The following is a 12,534-nucleotide window of genomic DNA, read 5'->3' as shown; positions in this document are numbered from 1 at the left end:
CCATGTGAAAGATTCCAATCTTCCATCTGAAAGATTAATGATTTCAATTATTTTAGAGTTGTATTACTTCAGAGAAAACGGAGACTACGTATATAAGTTGTCATGATATTCGACTGCCTTCCAAAGTGATGGAAATAAAGCTGATGTGGATTTGAAAGTAGCACCTTGCTGCTCCACAGTAACAGGACTTCCCTGGTGGTACAGTGGGTAAGAGTTTGCCTGCCAATGAAAGGGACATGAATTTGATTCCTGGTTCTAGAAGATTCCACATGCCGTGGAGCAACCCTACTTCACGCACCACAGCTACTGAGCCCTCATGCCTAGAGCCTATGTTCTGCAACAAGAGAAGCCACCACGATGAGAAGCCTGTGCACAACAAGGAAGAAGAGCCCATAGGAGAAGGCAATGGCACCCACTCCAGTACTCTTGCCTGGAAGATCCCATGGGCGGAGGAGTCTGGTAGGCCGCAGTCCATGGGGTCACTAAGAGTCGGACACGACTGAGCAACTTCACTTTCACTTTTCACTTTCGTGCATTGGAGAAGGAAATGGCAACCCACTCCAGTGTTTTTGCCTGGAGAATCCCAGGGACGGGGGAGCCTGGTGGGCTGCTGTCTCTGGAGTCGCACAGAGTCGGACATGACTGAAGTGACTTAGCAGCAGCAGCAGCAGCAGCTCTTGTAACTAGAGAAAGCCTGCATGCAGCAATGAAGACCTAGTGTAGCCAAAATTAAAAAAAAAAAGAGTAGTAACAGCTACTGCTGAGTGTCCATGATGAGCTAGGCCTTATGCCAAGGACTGACTTCTGTTAGTTTGAATTTCCATAGTAACTTTAGAGGTTAGAAAATGCCAACCCATTTCATCCTTGAGGCAACTGGGGTTCAGAGAAGAATGATGGTCAGACACTTTGCATGTGGAAGTGCTGGGCCCTGAAGGCCACCATCTTTCGTCTGTCTCTTGATGCTCATTCTGTTGTAGGTTTTGCTGTCTGATGCACTGAAAGATGCATTTTGAGATGAAGTCAAATGTTGGAAGAGGTGTCGGTGTCTCCAAAAAAGCACTGCATTGAGATGTAGCTGGGGCACCTTGAACAGACCAAGGTTACCTAGGTAGAATGTCCCTGAACCCTTTCCACCCTTGAATTCTCTGGCAAATCACCTGTGTTACATATAAGACTTAGACTCATTAAATATCTATTCCAAGAAGAGAGCATAAAAGAAATATCCTCTCCTCCTCCAACAAGGAGACAACAGTTGCTGCTGCTGCTGAGTCACTTCAGTCGTGTCTGACTCTGTGCGACCCCATAGATGGCAGCCCACCAGGCTGCCCCACCTCTGGGATTCTCCAGGCAAGAACACTGGAGTGGGTTGCCATTTCCTTCTCCGATGCGTGAAAGTGAAAAGTGAAAGTGAAGTCGCTGCTTCGTGTCCAACCCTCAGCGACTCCATGGACTGCAGCCTTCCAGGCTCCTCCATCCACGGGATTTTCCAGGCAAGAGTACTGGAGTGGGGTGCCGTTGCCTTCTCCGGAGACAACAGTACTGGAACGTTGTACCGCCACATCCACAGTCCTGCCCAGGCAAAGGATCCCCTGCAAAAACCTTTTCTACTTTGCCCTTAAATATAAATAAGACTCTGTCATATCCACAATTTTGCTGCCAATAACTATGAAAAAATAGACACAGATTTATTAAACTTGGCCTGAAATTTTATCTGGATCTTTACAGAAAAAGTTTGCCAAACCTGTGCTCTAGAGGGATTAAGTGATTTTAGATTGGATCATTCTTTTTATGTTTCATAATCTTAGCATAAACACAGCTAATTTGGAAAGGTGATTTTTCCAGTATCCGCATGTGTGGGGCAAAGACAGTGACAGAGCTTATGTCTGCAACCTGTTTTCTGTGGTGGAATCCCATTCAGTGCCTCGACTGGCCTTTCGGAGGACACCTATAGATGTTTGCTGGTAGGAAAGTAATGCTGACCAAGTTTCAGAGTTCTTAACTCTTACCTTTGTTCCAACCGTGAGACCACCTGATAAATTATTCTTTCCAAAAGCAGACAGGCTGGTCTGTCTATTTTCTTCCTCAGAAAAACAACGGCAAAGACCAACGTGTTTCTTTCATTATTCACAAGTGAAACCTCATCAGCTGCTTCAGCAGACTCCTCTGCTGAGAGTTCTAACAGGCTCTAAACTTCAATTCAGCATCAGGCATGTGTGAACAGGCTTCAAAGGCAGCTTCCATCTTTCCTGTCCTTGTAGGATTATAGCCTTGAAATCCTTGAGGGACATGATGGCTTCTCTTGAGAGAAATCGGGCTACCGTCTAAGTGTGAGTGATGTTCAGAGAGACACTAAAGAAGCCTGACGTTTGAAGTTGTGACTGAGTCTGCTCTGCACTCTTCAGACAGCCTGCAGTACTTTCTGTCTTGTTTACTGCTGCCAACGGGTCATTTCATGAAAAGTCACGAGTTGGAGTCACAGTGCTGTTATTTCCAACCACTCGTTTACTTGCAAAAACACAAGCAGGAACTTCACAAATAGAGTTTTCCAAGGCCAAGCTAATGGGGTAAGAAAGACTGCATGTAGGTTCCCAATGACCCGGGTTTAAACTAAAATTCTGCTGTTTCCTCTTCAGTGTGGCGACAGGTACCTAAGTCCTCTGAGTTTTGGTGCCTTGGCTGGAAAATGGGATGTTTCCCCTGGGTTGTTTTGACGATAAAATGCGATAAGTCACAGACCTAGTTTTCAACATAGCAGCTGTGCAATAAACATTATTCTATTATTTCCATTCACTAGAATTCTGAACATTTTCATGTTTGAGGATATATGATGCTTAAACCTGGACCACTGAAGCACTGTTCTTAAAAAAAGTTAAACCAACAGACATGTATACACGAGCACGTACTGCTGACTTATATGTAATGTAAACATGACCTCGACACAACTTTACAAGGAGGGAAGCTCCAGTCTGTCTCTGACAATGTGAGAGTCCCTTCTCTGGCTCAGAGTCTTTACCAGCAAAGGGAGAGGATGGAAGCAAATGCTCTTGTCGGGTGGCATAAAATGCTCATTTCTGAGATGTATTCAGATCCTGATTCCATTAGGGGAATGCTGGTATATTGTTCACAGGTCTCAGAATCCACTCTCCTTGTGTTTTCATTTGAAGTTGTACACGGTATGCAATGCATTTATGTTTGGCTTGGGGATGTCATTTTGCACTTTAACATATGTACGGATATGAGTGTTTGGAAATGCGCTTTAATCAAAGTGCTGAAGTGCCACTGTCAGCTTTTCCTCCTGCCTTCTGCTCAGAGCTGTCCCTGGCTCCCTATCCCCTGCTGAGGGCCTAAATCACAATCTCCTCTCTCCCTGATGACAGTTATTGGGTTAAGCTGGCCTTTTCTGTACTCTGTTTCTTTTTCTTGCTTTCCCTTCCTCAGTGGATTTTCTCATCACTACTTTTCTCATTTGGGGGGAGACAATGAAGTGCTTTGGTTGCTGATGAGTAAATGGCATGTAGAAATGAAAACCAGAGATACTATAAACCATATTAACTGTTAGCTACTCTGTTTAATTATATCCGTATGAACCATGAAAGATAACTGAAAGTTGACCAAGTTATCTTCCAGAGAACAATGGTTGTTTATACTTAGTTTTTGTCTTCTTGTGGCTGATTTCCTTCACTGAACTGAAGTGAGATGTCTGTGCTCCTGAGACTCATGCTTTGCCCTCTCGTTTTTTGGTATCATGCTGCAAGCTATTATTATGAGTACAGTAATGAACAAAATAAATCCTCTTACTGTAGGCAGATAATCTCTACTCCACGAGATAATTATCAGATCTCATGGGAATTTGTTTTTAAATTCACTTCATAATGATGGCTCTTTTCTCTGAAGATGCTTCATCACCTCTAATAGAATGTAATCACAAACCAGGGTGGGATACGTAGTGGTTGTTTAAAATCCATCTCTTAAGAGGAAAGGAATGGAGTCAGTTAATTATATCTAATGGCCCTTGATCTCCCATGAGGATAGTCCTTCCCACCTGACAGCAAACAGTGGTTTGAGAAGCCAGGAAATCTGATAAGTAGCTTTTGTTTGGTAAAAGGTGAGAGGTCTGCTTGTGTTATACGTCAAGGCTACTGTCTAAAGGAGAAGCACTTAGAACTGCATATTCCTTAAAGAAAAACTGACAAGCAGAATGAGTATCAGAGCTAATACTCTAAAAAATAAAAATAGGAAGACCTTTTGAATTTTAAATCATCTCACAGTCTGTAAATATAGTTTTTTCATTTAATTGTAGAAACTCTCGTGAACGTTTTACATATCAGCAAATATAGCAGGTAATGAACTGTTGATTTGAAAGAAGTTCAGGAAATGCAGAGCTTAACTGAATTGTCTATTTTCCATTGGAGGATAAATTGATGTAGTAGGAGAAGGGGGGCAGTCTATTGATTCACTCCCCAAATCCCTCTGATCCCTACTGATAAAAGAAAGGGAGTCTAAGCCTGGTTTTCATCCAAAGTATAATCCTGTGTAGAGAGAAGTACCTGGGTCTCCTCAAATCTAATATCATCATCACAATAGTTGGCCTCGTGACCCATTTTGAGTTTTATCAGCACCTCATGTATAAAATAGCAGTTGAATCTGCACATAGAAGCAGATTCCTGCCATGTGCTAAATGAAGTGCTGTGGCTTATATCTTGCTGGTAAGAGACAGGAATACAGATAGTCTTTCCTAGGATTTTTCCCTTTCACTCATTTCTGAAATTAAGTTGAGGCTAGGCTGTGGTAGAGATTCTTGGTTCCAAGGAGAGGTGGACCACTTTACTAACACCTCAGCCAGTCTTAAAATGCTAAGTTGGATCCTAGCGGAGTCAGCATAGTAAGCAAGGAGAGGAGGATCACAGTGAACTGGGAAAGAGAAGAGACTCCATTTTAATATGTTACCAGCATACCTAACACCTACCCATTGTACACCTGTTATGCACCAGGCACAGTGTCTGGTGTTGTCGGATCAGAAGGTGAATTGGACACAGTTCAATTACTTGGAAGAAGTAGACAAGCAAATCAGATCCACACCAAAATGCAATCAGCTCTATGACCAACATGCAGCCACAGTGCTAAGAGATAACACAGGAGAATCTAAGTGATAAAGAAAGGAAGTTCCCCCAAGATCTGAGTGATGAGAATAATACATCATGCCTTTTACATCCAGGAGGAATATATGGATGCTTGATCTGCATGACTCATTGGACAGACACAAAGCAGGATCTAAAGCAAAAATTGCAAATGTTGAGGGTAACAAAGAGGTGGTTAGAGGAACAGAGGGTACCCAGTCAGTGAGAGGACCTGCGTGCTGATCAAGGAGTTAACAGTTTATCAGGAAAGCCCTGCAGACTCATTGAAGGATGTTAAGCAGAAGATTGACGTGTCCATATACGTGATTTAAATATAGCCTCTGGTGGCTGTGGGGAAGGCACATGTGGGGAACCAAGACCAGAGCAGGAAGAATATTTTTATATATTATTTTTTTATTGGAGTATGGCTGCTTTACAATGTTGTGTTAGTTTCTGCTGTACAGCAAAGTGAATCAGCCACATGTATACCTATATCCTCTCTTCCTTAGATTTCCTTCCCATTTAGGTTACCACAGACCATTGCATAGAGCTCCCTGTCCTATGCAGTTGGTCTTAATTAGTCACCTGCTTTATACATAGTAGTGTATGTATGTCAATTCTAATCTCCCAATCCATCCCACTCCCCCTTCCCCCCTTAGTATCCATACATTTGTTCTCTCCATCTGAGTATCTGTTTCTGCTTTGCAAATAAATTCATCTATACCATTTTTCTAGTTTCCACATATATGTGTTAATATATATTTGTTTTTCTCTGGCTGCGTAATATTCCATTGTGTGTGTGTGTGTGTGTGTGTGTGTGTGTGTGCATGCGTACCACATCTTCTTTATCCATTCCTCTGCTAATGGACATGTAGGTTGTTCCCGTGTCCTGGCTATTGTGAATAGTGCTGCGAGGAGCATTGGGGTGCATGTGTTTTTTGAAATTATGGTTTCCTCTTGGTATGAGCCCAGTAGTGGGATTTCTGGGTTGTATGGTAGGTCTCTTTTTATTTTTTAAAAGGACCCTCTATACTGTTGTCCACAGTGACTGTACTGATTTACATTCCTATAACAGTATAAGAAGACTTCAGAAAACATGGAATCAGTGCAAGAAGTAATCACAGCCTGAATAGTAATCATTAACTTTAAATATGTCATAAACCAGTAGGATGCTAAGTATTTTGTAAACGTGTCTCATTTAATCCTTATAACACACCTACAGAATAAGTACCAGATACCTATTTTAAAGATAAAGGAGCTGAGATTCAAGGGATTTGGAAACCTTGGTTGAGATTGCACAGATATTGGTAAACCAGAATTTGGACAAACAGAATCAGATTTATCTGACTTTAGAATATATGTACCAGGAGGCATCAGATAACACGTCCTGGGCAATGACGAGAGGATCTTAAGGGCCAGTTCAGGTGTAGACACAGAGTTTGGGAGAAAAAACAATGAGGTATATGTGGACAGTGTTAAATGTGAGGTGCCTGTTAGACATCTAAAGAGAGATGTCCCTTGAGCAGGTATATACTTAGCTGGAGTTTGAGAGGGTCTGGGCAGGCTAACCATCTACAGGCCAATTGCAGAAAATCACATAAATGGTTACTCACTCACAAAGAAATACAAAGTGAAAAAACTGACAAGTCAAGACAAAACACTGGGAAGTAGAACTAAGCAAAAGAGAAGCCCATGAATGAAATCTGAATGGTATCCAAGATGAGTCTGGTGTAAAGTCAGCCTATCAATGTTAATTATGCTTTTTATGTACACAAGGTACTGCCTTGGGCCCTGTAGTTGATGCAAGAAACTAGTGTGACATCAGAATTTCCCCCCAAAATTACAGAAGTGATGTTGGGAAGAAAGTCACATACACACAGTTAAAATTGTTATAAAAATTCACAAAACCACTAAGCAAAGTAAGAAATATCACCAGGCAGGATGCCATACATTTCCCCTGTAAGTGGTTTAGGAAATGAGGGTTCTAAGCTAGGGGTATTAGTGAATCACTGGGGAACTGAGTGAACAAGAAGGGATTTACAGAAATTATAGAACAACTGATCTCAAATTTAGCTGTGCATCAGACTCAGCAAGGCATCTTGTTTAAAATGCAGATTTCCGGGCCCTTCCCTCAGTTGATCTGATTCAGGAGCTTGGCATTGGGCTCAAACGTCTGAATTGTTAATAAGGACTCCAGGTGATTCAGAAGCAGATGATCCATCAACCCCAATTTGAGCAGCAATATCTTAGAAAATGTTAAAATGAGGACAGATGTTGAGCGGTGCCTAGTATGTATGCTGGGGGAAGGGCTGGATGTTTAAGGTGAAGAAAAAGCAAGAATGAAATCAAGACAACATAAGAAATGAAAGACTGTTTTCACAGATGGCCAAGAGAGTCCAGGTAGGGAAACACAGCAAGACGAAAATGAGACACAGAGACCTCGCTCACTGAGAACCTTGATTGTCATTGGAGGATTTGTTCTCAACTGAAGAGATCTCGTTGGTACTGAGTGTTGTATCTCACTCAGTCAAGTGTTGCTTTTTGGAGTAGATAATATATGTCACATTGCCCTTGCTGTGGGAGAGTCTGCAAGTTCTTCTTGAGAAATACTGAGTTTGAGATCCTTAGAAAAAGAAGCCAAGACATAAGAAAGGAATGAGGTTGGAGTGATTTGAGCAAAATCAGTAAAATGCTCCATAGCAAGTAAAATGCATAGGTTTCATCAGGTTATTTTAGTTGCCCCGTAACTGTTTGTCAGTCTCCCCAGGTGGCCCTGGGGGATGTGCAGGAGGTGTGAGAGAGGCGGGCTCAGTTCCTGAGTTGAGAAGATCTCCTGGAGAAGGTGGTAAGGAGTTGGACATAGCTGAGCACATGTGTGCGCGTGTACGTACACACACACACACACACATACACACACACACACACGGCCATTTGTCAGCTAGCCCCTCTTGTTTCATTTAGGCGCTTACTCTTCTGAGAATTATGAGTTTCAGAAGCTCTTTTTGCTTCCTACAAAGTGATATTTAAAAACTCATACCTAAAATACACTACCAGACATTAATTACTGTTAGTAACAACTCATGAAATTACTTCTCCAAACCATAGATGTGAAAATTCAGGAAAAGAAGTGGGAATTTAATCCAAGACTCTGACAGTAAATTGACATGCCTTTGCTTGATCTTATTCCGACATTTATTTTATAAGGTTTTGTCAGTAGCCCATAGACTTATTTGTTTCAGAAAAGAACTGTATTTTGAGGTCAAAGAGGAAAAAAAGGAAAGTAGCAAAGTGCAATGTTCATTTTCCCGACTTTTTCTAAGTGTCTTAAATCCATCCTGATTCAAATACTGTTTCGAATACACAATCTCTAATTGCTGGGATGCTTGTCTTTAGTCTCTTTTGCATGGAGGTGAGCTTCTCAAGAAAATTCTCTGTCTCATATGACAGAAATCTCTTTGGATGTGCATCTTGTAAAACAAAAGGTTTCACTTTTTATCTTTTACCTCCTACTCGATGTCAAGTTTCCTCTCAAACTCTCCAATACTTCTTAGCTTATATTCTGTGAAGTTGGAAAATGATTATCATCTCATAAAATGTTATGCATCCGGCAGAGATAGGGAATGTAGGCAATTAACAAAGAAGCTATCTTTTTAAAACCTTTTATTTTATATTGAAGTATACCCAGTTAACAGTGTTGTGATAGTTTCAGGTACACATCAAAGGGCCTCAGCCATAAATATCCATGTATCCCTTCTCCCCCGAACTCCCCTCCCATCCAGGCTGCCACGTAACGCTGAGCAGAGTTCCCTGTGCTCTACAGTAGGTCCTTGTTGGTTGTCCATTTTAAATATAGCAGTGTGTGTATATTGATCTGATCTCAAACTCCCTAACATTCCCTTCCTCAACTCTTTCCCACCCTCCCCCCTTTGCCCCCACAACCAACAAAGAAGCTATCTTTTTGTAAACTCGGTGCTAAGATCATTTCTAGTTCTGATAATCATGTATACATGGGCGTGTTAATATTTCTATTTCAAACATCTTATTAGTAAACAAGACAGATATTCATCAGATGATTCAGTCCTTTAAAGGCCAAGCAGGGAAATCATTGTAATTCCAGGACAGTAGCAGTAAATACTTCCTTGTGGCCTTATTCCAGTGTCAGCACTTCATTTTAATGATAACTGGATCTCTGCTGCTCATTGTGAAATCCTTGGATGTATTTAACAGCCTGCTTAGAGTGTATTGGATTGATGGGGATGACCAAATGAAGCCAGCAAATTTAGTGTGAGGAAATTGTGCAGATTGTATGAGAGAGAGTCCTTCTGATGGAAGGTTGAACCGTAGCACAAAAATGTAAAGGTTTGAGTAGAAGAGTGTTTCAGCAGGTACAGTCATGCCTGTTGTCAACCTTCATCATTGTCAAGTCTCGCCTATTGAGTCTGCTTCTCTTAATTCCTGATTAGCAGCTGTCAGAGCACTGTCTAGAATGTGATAACACTTCTGTGATCGTTCTAATAGCAGTCTGTAGTTTGCAGAGCATTTTTCTTTTCTTAAAATTTTTAAAAATTTATTTGGCTGAACCAGGTCTTCATTGGGGCTCTCAGGATATTTGATATGTGTTGCAGCATGTGGGATCTAGTTCCCTGACGAGGGATTGAACCCTAGCCCTCTGCATTGGGGGCTTGGAGTCTTAGCCCCTGGACTATCAGGGAAGTCCCAGAGCATTTTTCAGAGAATCATCTTTTTAATGTTCTCAGCAATCCCAAGACACAAGAATTATTATGGTTATTTTATATATGAAGGAAAGGAGGATTAGTTAAATTGACCCAGGTTGTTAGCTGAGTAAGGGTGGGCTTCTTCCTCCTGAAAGAACGTGCATCTGTGTTGGGTCCCTTTGGCTGCTCGCGTGAGCTTCATGGCTCTCACTGTCACGTGTGGTCCTGGGGTCACAGGGCCTCGCCCCCCACCATGGAAACCGTAAAGGGCCTGGTCCCCTTCTTCCTAGTGCCTGGCAGCAAGGGTGTAGCTCATTACCTGGGCTCAGTCAATTTAACTGAATCTGGGGAAAAATGAATCTTGAGAAAAAAAAATAAAGGAATGATGAGAATATAGTTCTGTGCGCTGAGTCTGCTGCCAGCAGCATTTGCTAGGCCCAGCGGTACACAGAGGCCCACATCCTGTACAACTAAATATTTAAACATTGTAAATCTATCTAAGGAAACTGCTTAATAATGTATTTCTATTCTTATACCTTGACAAATGTAATTTTCATTAAAACCCAGCTGGCCAGGATTGAATTAGAATTCTGAGAGCCCTCGGAGTTGCGGGCTGGATTTTGAAAGCTTGGGGAGAGTGGATCCTGGTGCTTGGCCCTGGTCTGCTGACCCCCTCTTTCTCTTCCTGCTCCAAGCTCAGCCCTGCTTTGTTGGGAGCTTCGTGCCCATGCACGTGGACACCCTGGCCTGCAGATGCAAATATGCATTCTCTCAGGAGGGAGAGGACCATCCTTACTCAGTTAATAACGCTGGGGTCAATTTAATTAATCCTCCTTGGGAAATTCATATTTCCCAACATGAAGCTGTATGTTGGCCACTTCCGTGTGTGGTCCACTCTTGAGTGTGTCGAGGCTGTGAAGAGATCTGCACAGGCTCAGGGTATTTGTGAAGGGAATTCTGGGGTCCTGTATATCCAGCCAGAGCTTGCTCAAGAAGGTAGGGATGGACTCTGGGCAGGCATGTTTCCTGAACTTCACAGACTTTTGCTTCAGGAAGGTCATATTCAGAAAAGGACCAGGATAGGCCTTCTAACCTTCCCACCTGGACATGAAGGCATAGTGGATGGTTGTATCCCATCTTGGGGTTTGTTGTGTCTTGGCTTCTAGAAGCCCTTTGGTTCTTGCTGGTTTTCTAAGCAGGTCTTCTTACCTCTGTGAGTCCCCTACGTACTTCCAGAATCTTTCGTGGGCTTAGAAGAGCCAAACTCATTTTCTGTTGCTTACAACTGGAAATTTTGTTTGATATACACAGTCTGTCACTTTTTCCCCACAGGATTAGGATGGTATGAGGTCAGGATTGACTGGACAAAGATGGATGAGCAATGGTAAGTACCATTCATCAGTTCATGATGAATATTCGTCTCTCATGGAAAGACAGGTAGGTAACAATGTCGCTCTGACTTTGTATTTATTCCACCAGGCTCACCATTTCTTATCATCTTCCTTCAGAGTAACCTGAGTTAACCTCTTGGCTGAAATATTGTGAAGGGACACAATGCCTTGGGCTTGTTGCTGTAAAAACTAATATGCTATTTAGTTATTTAAAAGGCAATGAAAAATATCTTGTGGATTAACAAATCAACAGAAAGCCATTATAGGAAAGTATAGAGAAGCAAAAGAAAAGATATATATCCATAGTCACATGATTATGCCACCCCAATAATATCAGATAATTTTCTGTGCCTATCTTTATAAAAAAGGTTCATACTGTATCAGTTCAGTTCAGTTCAGTTGCTCAGTCGTGTCTGACTCTTTGAGACCCCGTGAAACGCAGCATGCCAGGCCTCCCTGTCCATCACCAACTCCCGGAGTTCTCACATCCATCGAGTTGGTGATGCCATCCAGCCATCTCATCCTCTGTCGTCCCCTTCTCCTCCTGCCCCCAATCCCTCCCAGCATCAGAGTCTTTTCCAACGAGTCAACTCTTCACATGAGGTGGCCAAAGTACTGGAGTTTCAGCCTCAGCATCATTCCTTCCAAAGAAATCCCTGGGCTGATCTCCTTTAGAATGGACTGGTTGGATCTCCTTGCAGTCCAAGGGACTCTCAAGAGTCTTCTCCAATACCACAGTTCAAAAGCATCAATTCTTCGGCTCTCAGCCTTCTTCACAGTCCAACTCTCACATCCATACATGACCACAGGAAAAACCATAGCCTTGACTAGACGAACCTTTGTTGGCAAGGTAATGTCTCTGCTTTTGAATATGCTATACTGTATACACTGACTTCAAACCTATTTTTGTCCCCAGTTCTGTATTATATGCATTTTTATTTCAATAGTTATTCCCATAATATTTTTTAAATGAGTACATATTACCTCAGTGAATGATGTGAGATTATCTAACCTAATACTTATTGCTGGACATTTTGGTTGTCTTAGATTTTACTATTGTAGAGAATATTAACAAACATTTTGAAATGAAATAATTATACATATGCTTAATTATTTCCAAAGGATATATTTCTGTAAGGGGAATATTCATTTCAAAGACTTCTCATGACTACAGTGTTTGAATGTTATTTAAAAACATTGTAACCCATGCAAAGAGTGATTATATATTGAACAGCGTTCCTCTAGCATATATTTTTTATTAAGAATTATTAAAGTATGGTTAAGAACTGGTATTATTCAAATCCTTTATAT

At 41.7% G+C, this 12,534-nt stretch overlaps 1 long non-coding RNA gene across 1 annotated transcript in view; it reads left to right on the top strand.

Annotated features, from left to right (window-relative positions):
- LOC133240132 (uncharacterized) overlaps positions 1 to 12,534 on the top strand; it is a 166,411-nt gene that overhangs the window by 103,687 nt on the left and 50,190 nt on the right. Inside the window, exon 4 of the long non-coding RNA XR_009734124.1 lies at positions 11,165 to 11,269. This is a non-coding gene — a long non-coding RNA (uncharacterized LOC133240132). The remainder of the gene's footprint in view (positions 1 to 11,164; positions 11,270 to 12,534) is intronic.

This window comes from Bos javanicus, chromosome 27 (assembly GCF_032452875.1).
Source record: "Bos javanicus breed banteng chromosome 27, ARS-OSU_banteng_1.0, whole genome shotgun sequence".
Taxonomy (NCBI): Eukaryota; Metazoa; Chordata; class Mammalia; order Artiodactyla; family Bovidae; genus Bos; species Bos javanicus.
The sequence above is the reverse complement of the archived record's forward strand: the minus strand, read 5'-3'. Positions and strand labels throughout refer to the sequence as shown.